Below are 9,944 nucleotides of genomic sequence, written 5' to 3' on the forward strand. Positions count from 1 at the left end.
GGTTTTCTAAGTACTGTTTTTTCCGCAGCACACAAGGAGAGATAGGGGTGAGACAAGATAGAACAGTGGCGATGTCCCAGAAATGGTGATAAACATGTCTGCTCATAAGCAGGTGAAGAAACACGGAGACAGGAAGCTTAATATCTGTTTCACTAGAGTCATGGTGAATATAGATTTGATTTTAATGCTGTTTACAGAATGCAACTTTGGAATTCTACTTTACCCATATTTTTTGTCCTGAACCTCTTTCCAGAGCAGATGTCTCAACTAACCCTATTGTAGAGGAACATTCCTATTTTCAGGCCTGATTTAGGATATCTCTCTTATTGGTGGTATGCCCCTTTTGAGTTGATTTACCCATTCACACAATTTTTGGAATTCCCCTTATCACGTATGATTTTTTAAGCTGTCTAGCATACAGAAAACCACATGACCAACATAGGCAATGCAACAATAACTTAAGGAGAGGAGACATGCATCATTTTACTCCCTTATTGTGAAGCAAAACTAAATGACCTTGTGTGATAGAATTGTAAAATACATTTCATAAAGTCTATAGATTTTATGCTGTCTCTTTTATAATGTATTTATATTTTCCATCACTTTTGTCACTCTGTTTTTGAATATGTGTTTTTGAGTAGTACCCCACATTCCTACTGAAAGCAGGAAGAATTATGTGGTATGTAGTATTCAAATTAAATGCTAATTAAATGTCCAGATTTTTAGGGTGTTCCTATTTTTCTTGGGCCTTTGTTCCTATTATCAGTGTCTGCAGGTTGAGAGGTAAGCTCCAGAGCCTTCCCAGGAAGTCTGTCAGTCCCTTTTTACTTACATACAATTAGAATATGTCAATAAATATGTGTTTACTCAATGACATGTATTATAAACTACACAGCAGCCCAAGGACCAGTCTTCCTCTTAGATGCAAAACAGACTTTTTAGAGTCTCCCATTATGTATTACAGCCTCGTTTGCAGGAATATATGAGTGCACTGCTTGGGGAGGTAACAGTATTTTCTGTTTCCAGTGCATTTCTTCCTGCATATGATAAAGCAATGCAACACTATTGCATGAAATCTGCACAAAACATTACATTTTCTACAGTTGGATACTATATGGACAAAGTAATATAACACTATTCTTTGCTTCCAGAAAGAGGGATAATATTGTGCAGTAGGGCCAGCACCTTGCCGCATAAAGAAAGGAGTCTCCCCATTTAGCTACCTGTCCACTGTCCACAGCTCTCTAAATAATCTGGGCAATCAGTAAGAATGTCTACACAATTGCCTTAATAAAGATTCCTGTCTGAGGGCATATTTTATACAATGCTCTTTTTATTATTTTATAGAATACTCTTGATTAGAATTGGAAACAGGCCCACAAAATCAATAGAAAGCAGCAGAATCTTCCATTGCTGGTACAATATTGGGCCCATAACTGGGAAATTACAAGAGGTGAGCTTTCATTTTAATAAAAATGACACGCATCACCATGATTTAATTGTGGTGAAGGCAACATAAAACATGATTCCTAAATTTCAGCTCATTTTCTGTAGAAGATGAGCTTACCCATTGCATTTCTATCACTTCTGGGGCATTTCCCTTGATCTTACGAATAGAGATTTCACAGTATTATCTATGCACAAACCAAACAAAATAACATACATAAATGCTCAGTAATTTCGGCTTTCCAAAATTAGATCTGACAAACTATTCTAAGCTGTACTTCAGATCTGCCTAATCTGGTATTTAAAAAATGTTTAACTTTGGCTCTGTTGTTTTCCATCAGTTTTCACTGACGTGAGCAGAGCATTTAGATGTTTAACCTTATTTCAAAGTGTTCAGTGAAATAACATACTGTCAGTTAGAAAATGGCAGCACATGAGAAGAGCTGGCAAGGCTAGAAAATGATAATTTCACAAGTCCTGTGGTACAGGACAGAACTAAATAATACACCAAACATGATCTTTAGCGAGTCTTTCTGAGCACAATGCAATGTTTACTCAATGTAATAATTTATTTACAAGTTTTAATGCCTTAAATTAAAATAAAAAAAAAAAAAATATATATATATATATATATATATATATATATATATATATATATATATATCCAGAAAAATTCAACCAAGGCACAAAACCGCCAAGAAAATGCAAAAGTTCCAAGGGACACGAAAAACGCCACCCAGATACCAATAAAGGATGTTTATTCAACCAAAAACATCACACTAAGCACATTAACGCTTCACAATATACAATACATTTTCGTTCATAAAAACTTCATCAGATGTGGACTGACAATGTTTTATGCTGTCAGTCCTCATCTGATGAAGTTTTTATAAATGAAAATGTATTGTATATTGTGAAGCGTTAATGTGCTTAGTGTGACGTTTTTCGCTGAATAAACATCCTTTATTGATATTTGGGTGGCGTTTTTCGTGTCCCTTGGCATATGTGTATATATATATATATATATATATATATATATATATATATATATATATATAATAAGCATCTCAAAAGATATGACAGTTATTTACATAAAGTACATGTTAGGGCTAGGCACTTGGCCGTGCAAACATTGGCTCTAGGAGATTCGGTCACATTGACTAATGTTGATCTGACCCGCAATCCCATGTAGAAATGAAAAAAAGGGTTTGATGATGATGATGACAGATCATAAAACAGTAACTTAATTAACAAGAAGGAAACCACATAAGTCGGTATTCAACAAATGATTTGGGAGTTCTATGGGGAATTAGCAAATAGGGATTTTGTTACAGGATCAATAAGTAGCACAAAGTGTACCAAGACATGAGGGGCACATCGTGAGAAATAGTAAAATACAGTGAAAGATAAAACAATATGCCCTCTTAAAGAAGTCAAAACATTAAATAAAACATTTATCATATGTAACTGCATCACAATATAAAGCAGAGTTACATACAAGTTAACGTAGCATAAACCATGGACTAAATAATGGTGGGGCAGAGAAGGAAGGATTATGGAGACAAAAACTTTTCTTGAAGACTTAGCCATAGAGCTAAATTTAAACAGAGCAATGGAAAATGCAGGGAACATACAAGAATTCACAGAAAGTTCACAGAAGTAAATTATTTGCATTGACAGATTTGTACAATATGCCACTGATGTTTTGTAATGCTCCATTCTGTGAAAATAGCAGGGGTGGTAAGCACACTGACAACTTTGTATAATGTGACAATTGTATTGTAATGTAAGATCACACTTGTGCTTTATGATATCTGCTGGTACTTGTACAAAAAGAAGCTAGGTATGTTCTTAAATTCAATACTGTGTGTCATTGCAACTTAAATTATGAAGCTGACTGCAAACCTTTGATTATTTAGCTGTCTTTTGTTTATTAGATTTTCATTTATTGTTTTATTAAAACATTTAATTGCTTTATTGGCTTTTTTTTACTATTTATTTATTGGTTCTATATTACGTGATCGAATGTTTAAATGTCGACCTGTAAATGTCAAACCCTTAAAACTGTAAACAGCCATTTACGTGAATTTTTTCCCAGGGAAAAAAATTTGCTTGGCTATATATAACAAAACAAACCTTTAAACACTAATTAAGTGGGGGGCTTTGCCCCTCACACCCCCGACATCAGGGGCTGTGCCCCCGCACACCCCCAAGCTAAATATATCAACTCAGAGATCACTCTACATTGGGGAAAAGGGCAAATTACCAATGACAGCCAAGTGAATTTTTTTCCCAGAGAAAAAAATTTGCATAAATGGCCATTTGCGGTTGTCAGAGTTTGACATTTACGAGTCGACATTTAGGTGTTCAATCACCTAAACATTCGATCACGTAATATAGACCCTATTTATTTATTATACTTTTTGCATATTTTGCATTTCTTTTGGTGGTTATATACATAACACTACACTGACAAGTGCATGTAACACTGCAATACCAACTGTACATAATGCTATACTGACACTGTAATACTGTAATGACAGTTGCGTGTAATATTGTACACACAGCTCTGTGCAACACTGCACAACAACTGTGTGTTACACTACTGGATGTGGCATATGACATTGCAAATATAACTGTGAGTGTAATGCTGTTGTGACAATTGTATGTAATATTCCACTGACAGCAGTATGCGATATTGCACAGACAGCTGTGTGTAACACTGCATGCCAACTGTATTTTACACTACTCAGTATAAGACACTACACTAACAACTGTGTGTAATGTTGCACCAAGAATTGTGTGTATTACTGAGTTGTCAGCTTTGTGCAATGTTCCACTGACAGCTGTATGCAATGCTGCACAGCTATGTGTAACACTGAATACCTACTGTGTGCTACACTAATCGGTGTGTAACACTAGAATAACAACTATGTATAATGCTGTACCTGGAGTTGTGTGTATTACTGAGCTGTCAGCTTTGTATAATATTTCACTGACAGCTGTATGCAATGCTGCACAGACAGCTGTGTTTAACTCTGTACTGACTAAATATAATACAGTGCAGAGAGCTTTGTGTTTTGCTATTGCCATCACACTCAGATAGAATAGGTTCATAGGTTCATAGGTATTTACTAGGCTAACGACAACAAGGGCTTTTTTAAGCCTAGCCATGCATCCCAAATCTCTGACAGGTTCTGTTACCCTTGATAGGTGTAAGCATGGGCCTGGGAGATGAACCATTTACAGGTTACCTGTGTCCATTAGAGACATAGGTACCAAACCAGGGATGAATTTCCAGCTTCCCATCCAATTGTCCAAGTTGCACATGAATTGGGTTAGGGAGGAACTCTGCTTCACATGGATCAAGAGCCTGTTCCATAGACATGGTAGTCTCTGGGATACATACCTATCTCTCCAGCAGGTCCTGTTTATATCACAGGCAAAGTTTAAGTCTTTAGAATGGGTAATTCTGGTGCTGTTTGTTTTGTGGATATGCAGGAGGTCCATCAGAGTGGGGTCTGACAGTGCCCTGTATGCCAGGTTTAGATCTTCCCTCAAAATCCAGTAGGAGACAGACTACAGGGATAGGGTCATGAGTCAGTCTGCATAGGACATTTTACTTACACCTTGTATTATTTTAGTGTGGATCCCCTGTGGACATTCCAATTGTTGGATATGCCTGGTTAGGCACATACCAAAGGGGGAATTGTACTCAATGACAGGTCTGATGAATGCCGAATACAGTGGAACAATGACTTTCTTGGACTTAGATGTCATATCTTTATTTATAATTTGCGCAACATAGAATGATTTCCTTATCACCTTAGACACCTGATGATCAAAGGCTTGATTACTATCTATGTGTGTCCCTAAGTCCCTGACTACTGTGTCAGCGCTAAGGGGTGTGTTGTCAATATTATAGTTACCAGGGTGGATGACTTCCCGAAGGATACTATTATGCATTTCTTGACATTTAGTTCTAGACCATGGCTCTGACACCAGCTGTTTGTCTGTGTCAGCCCCTCCTGGAGAACATCTGTGTCAGTGTGAGATTCAATGACAACTCCTAATTTGCAATCATCTGCATATTTAGTAAACCAGAGGCCATTGACATTGACCTTGACTTCTGAGAAGCAAATGCCAAAAAGGAGCGGTCCAAGGAGTGATCATCTGAGGGACTCCACTTGTGACTGGCCACTTTGTAGAGGTGGACTTCCCAATTCTAAATTCCTGGATCCTGTATGTGAGCCAGTAGGCTATCCACTGGGTGACATATGGGTTTGTACCTAAACTCTTGAGTTTGTTAACAATGCCCAAGTGGGGTATTGTGTCAAATGCCTTGGCTAGGTCAAAGTAGGCAGTGTGAATGATTTTGCCCTCATCTATTGCTTTGGTGATCTTCTCAAAGAAGTCCACCAGGTTGAGTAAGCATGCTCTGCCCTTGCCGAAACCAAACTAGGTTTGGTCGAGTGTGTGGAGATTTACTGTATCTCTATTGATCATCTGCATGATAATTCTTTCCATGGCTTCACATACAAGGCTAGTGAGACTGTATATGGCCCATCTTTGTGCAGAGGGGATAACTGCTGCCTTTCTCCATTCATGAGGTACAAAACCTGTTTGGAGGCTACAGTTAAATAGTAATTTCAGAGGCCCTGATAGATAGACAGATGTTTTATGCTATTTAGAAGACATCCTGAGATATTGTCTGGGCCCACTGATGCAGTGTTCTTGGTCTTAGAGAGAGTATTAAGGACTTGCTCCCTAGTGTCCTTGGCCTGGGAGGCCAAAATTACCTCAAATTTGGCTTTGGTAGACTTTATTTGTTCTCTGAGTTGTTTGTTTAGTTTAATTAGAGTTGCTTCTATCCTGCTGGGTGCTGCACCTCCTAATTTTTGCCATGATTTTCTTCCTCCTGTTATACAGCCTATTGATTTTGTGATTCTACCAGGTTGACTTGTTTTTTGAGTTAGTTCTGTACTTCTTCCTGGTGGAGACAGCTGTTTCTATGCAGCTATTAATATGCCTGTACAGGGTTTCTGTGAACAGTTCTACATAGGCAGCAGTGTTCTCAGTTTTTATGGGGGCTTGAAATTTTGCCAGGTTCTCACTTAATAGCAGGAGGTTAACCTTAGAATATTTCCTGAATATTCCAGGTTTAGCTGGGAGTCCAGATTTTATTTTTACTTCAAAGGAGAGCATTTTGCAGTCTGACCTTACCAGGGAAGGCATTACAGTAGGGTTGTGCAGCACTCTCCCATATTAGTGAGGACCAGATCCAGTACGGTTGCATCCCTTTGGTGTATTGACTATCTGGTCCAGGGAGTTTGTGTTTACAAAATCCAGGAATCTCTGTGCATGTACGTTTTGGTGTTGTAGAGAATTCCCAGTTAATAGTGGAGTAATTAAAGTCACCCATAAATATGGTATTTAGTTGGATGGTTAGTGTTTCTAAGAAGTTTAAATACATGGTATGGGTTTCCTGGGTCATAGAGGGGGACCTATAGCTTGCAAAGAATGCAAAGAAGTTGTACTGGATTTTGGCTATGGTGATTTGAGCATGGAGTATCTCAAGTGCATTGTCCTGTTTGACTAGCCTTGAAGTATATTTATCTTTGATGTAAATAGAGACACCTCCACCTTTAGTCCCTGCCTGTGAAGTAGCTGGCCTAAATGTGTGGAAGACATTATAACCTAGCACTGTTGGACTTAAATCAAGGAAAGTTGAACAAGTAAAGGTTAATACTTGAATCTGTTGACTTTTATCTGTTCTGTTTATCTGTAGAATTTAATATTAAGAACAGAAAATGTGATTTCCGACCACTGAAGGGTGAAATTAATGGTTTACTATCATTTTACTGAAGTGCATTTGGTCAAAACCACTTTTCACGAAGTCTGAAACTCGAATGTTGAAAATGTAGAACTCCGATATTCCCAATGTAGAAATCTCACCCCTATCTTGACCCATGTTAATGCTTGTTCCTAGGTCAAAGTTGGTATGTATTTCATCTATACAGGAATTCAGCAATGTGACTTTTCACAGAAGTGAGACGATGATAAATCATTTGACCAACTGTACTTCAGTAAAATGATAGTAAACCAAAATTAACAGTAGTAAGCGATTCTTTGCAAGATATTGTAAATTAATAGGATTAGTGAGAGCAACTTGAAATGGAAGCATGCAGGGGAGCGAATGATCATTACGTTTTACTGACAGAGGCAACAAACATGATCTTTTGCAGACAAAATAACTCTTTAGCCAGGAACATCACTGAGTGATGCAATGCAAGGGGGTGATCTAGGACCACTAGATCTTTCAAATCATATCCCAGTATGGTTAAGGCTTGAGATAGTGTTGGATGAAGTGTTGGTAAGTTATATAGGTTACAATGGCAAAGTTTAAAAATGTGAATTTTATGAACTGGAGCAAGGAGGTAGGGTAGTCATAGAACATCTGAGAACCCTGAACTGAGAAAACATTAGGGAGATGTGGAGGAAGCAAGAAGAGGAATATAACAGTAGCTCAGCTGCAAATTAGAGGCAGTCAGAAAAACAAAAGGAAAAAATGGTGAGCCTCTCAGACGAGATGCTTTGATTCCCAAGGATAGCAATATGGAATTTTTATACTGATTATACGCCAAAAGCTACCTAGGTATTAGCAGCCAGGCTGAGACAGCAGCGAGCTCAAGTATTCATAACCTACTTCAGGGATATAGGGGAAAATATCGTCAGAGCCAAGTGTAGGCCTAAGGGGTTTTAGGTTATTACAATCAAACTTTATTGGATGAGGAAGCTAAAAGGTGGGCTAAATCAGTTTTGACAGAGCACAAGTCCTTACTCTTGATAATAGGAATCTACTAAAAGTTTTCACATGCTAGTTACTCACAACATACTTGCTGCTATTTGCTCTAAATGGCATGTGCTCCAGCTCCCACTAGCCTGAACCTGTTTAATTACCACGTCCTTCTACCATCTGATCCTAATAAACTACATATCCTTAAAAGACCCTCAACTCTAACCCTAAAAACTCTCACCTAGTCCTTAACCCTAACCTGAATCCTTGCTCCCAAACTCTAGCCTAAAACTCCTCTCCCATTTCCTGAACCTAAAGTCTCTGATCAGTACATAACTCTGAAACTCTATCCCCCCTTCCCTAACCTAAAGTTCCTGATCACTCAGTAAACCTAAAATTCTTTTTCCCTTCATAAACCTAACTCTCCCACTGCTCTATAAACCTAAAATTTCCCTGCTGCTCCCTAACTCTAAACTCCTCTCTTGCACCATAGGCTAAAACTCCAACTCCAGAAATCTAAATCTTTCCCTCAAATACTTCTTGAAAACCTAAGCTACTCTTCCACCCCTTCTGACGCTCACCTTGCTCAAACCTGAATAATGTGTTCGTGCAAAGTGTGGCAGCTCCACTGTCTCTGCATAGCTACCTCACCTTGCCTGATCTTATATTCCACTGTGAACATGAGCAGCAGATCATGAGAGCTACAGTACACTCATATCCCTGGCTGTGCAATGGCAGTCTTTGAGCACCTGAAATGTGAGTGCTTGTAGTACACCCTAATGAGGGTGTTAAACAAGATCTGATGATAACCTTTTATGCAGAGATGATTTCATTGTACAGATAATAATAAATGTCATGGCTCTGACAATTTTCCATAAGATGTTTGGTGCTTGGAGAGATTGCCTTCCTTGAACACTTGGACATGAGGTTAAATACAATGGTAATCCCTGAGCCATGGAAAGATGCTATCTATCTATCTATATATATATATATATATATATATATATATATATATATATATATATATATTTTTTTTTTTTTATATATATATATATATATATATATATATATATTTTTTTTTTTTTATTTTTATTTTTTTTGACAGAAATACCAAAGGAAGGGAAGGATTGACTGTACCCATTTTCCGATATATCCATCTCAAAGGACACCAAGTGCCTGATAATATAATTTGATCTTTGTGGTTATTCAAAAATGCAAACAGCAATAAAGGAAGAAATATCTAAAGTTAAATCCAGAAGAAGTGCCTGATAAAGTGAGCATTTCAATTTAAAGTGAGCATTTCAATTTAAATTAATGGAAAGGATGGGGTTTCCATTAAACTTCATAAATTTGATTTGAGCCATATATAGCAAGTAGACAGCTACATTTAAAATAGTAGCTAGAGTATATCAATGCCTGTTAGGCTGTATAAGGGCATAAGACCAAGGTGTTCATTATCATCTGTTATTTCAAGTTTATTTGGAGCCTCTGGCACTTTGGATCTGGAACTCTAATATCAAAGACTATACATGGTGAGGAGCAGAGCAGAGAAAGTTGGACTTGTTTGCAGATGGCATATGGATAACTTTTTCTAGAGCTACAAGTAAATCTGAATACTTTATGTCAAAAGGAGTACTGCCAGGTATTGGGATATAAAATCAAGGCAACTAAAATACAAGTGGTGGTGGTGAAGTACACCCCA

At 37.6% G+C, this 9,944-nt stretch overlaps 1 protein-coding gene across 1 annotated transcript in view; it reads left to right on the plus strand.

The window, feature by feature from the left end:
- The first annotated feature begins 1,376 nt into the window (after positions 1–1,376).
- LOC122801078 (complement C1q and tumor necrosis factor-related protein 9-like) overlaps positions 1,377–9,944 on the plus strand; it is a 48,978-nt gene continuing 40,410 nt past the window's right edge. Inside the window, exon 1 of the mRNA XM_044070582.1 lies at positions 1,377–1,453. The gene's annotated coding sequence lies outside the window, so the exon portion shown is untranslated. The remainder of the gene's footprint in view (positions 1,454–9,944) is intronic.

Source organism: Protopterus annectens, chromosome 4.part1 (genome assembly GCF_019279795.1).
Source record: "Protopterus annectens isolate FY-2018-M chromosome 4.part1, PAN1.0, whole genome shotgun sequence".
Classification (NCBI taxonomy): Eukaryota; Metazoa; Chordata; order Ceratodontiformes; family Protopteridae; genus Protopterus; species Protopterus annectens.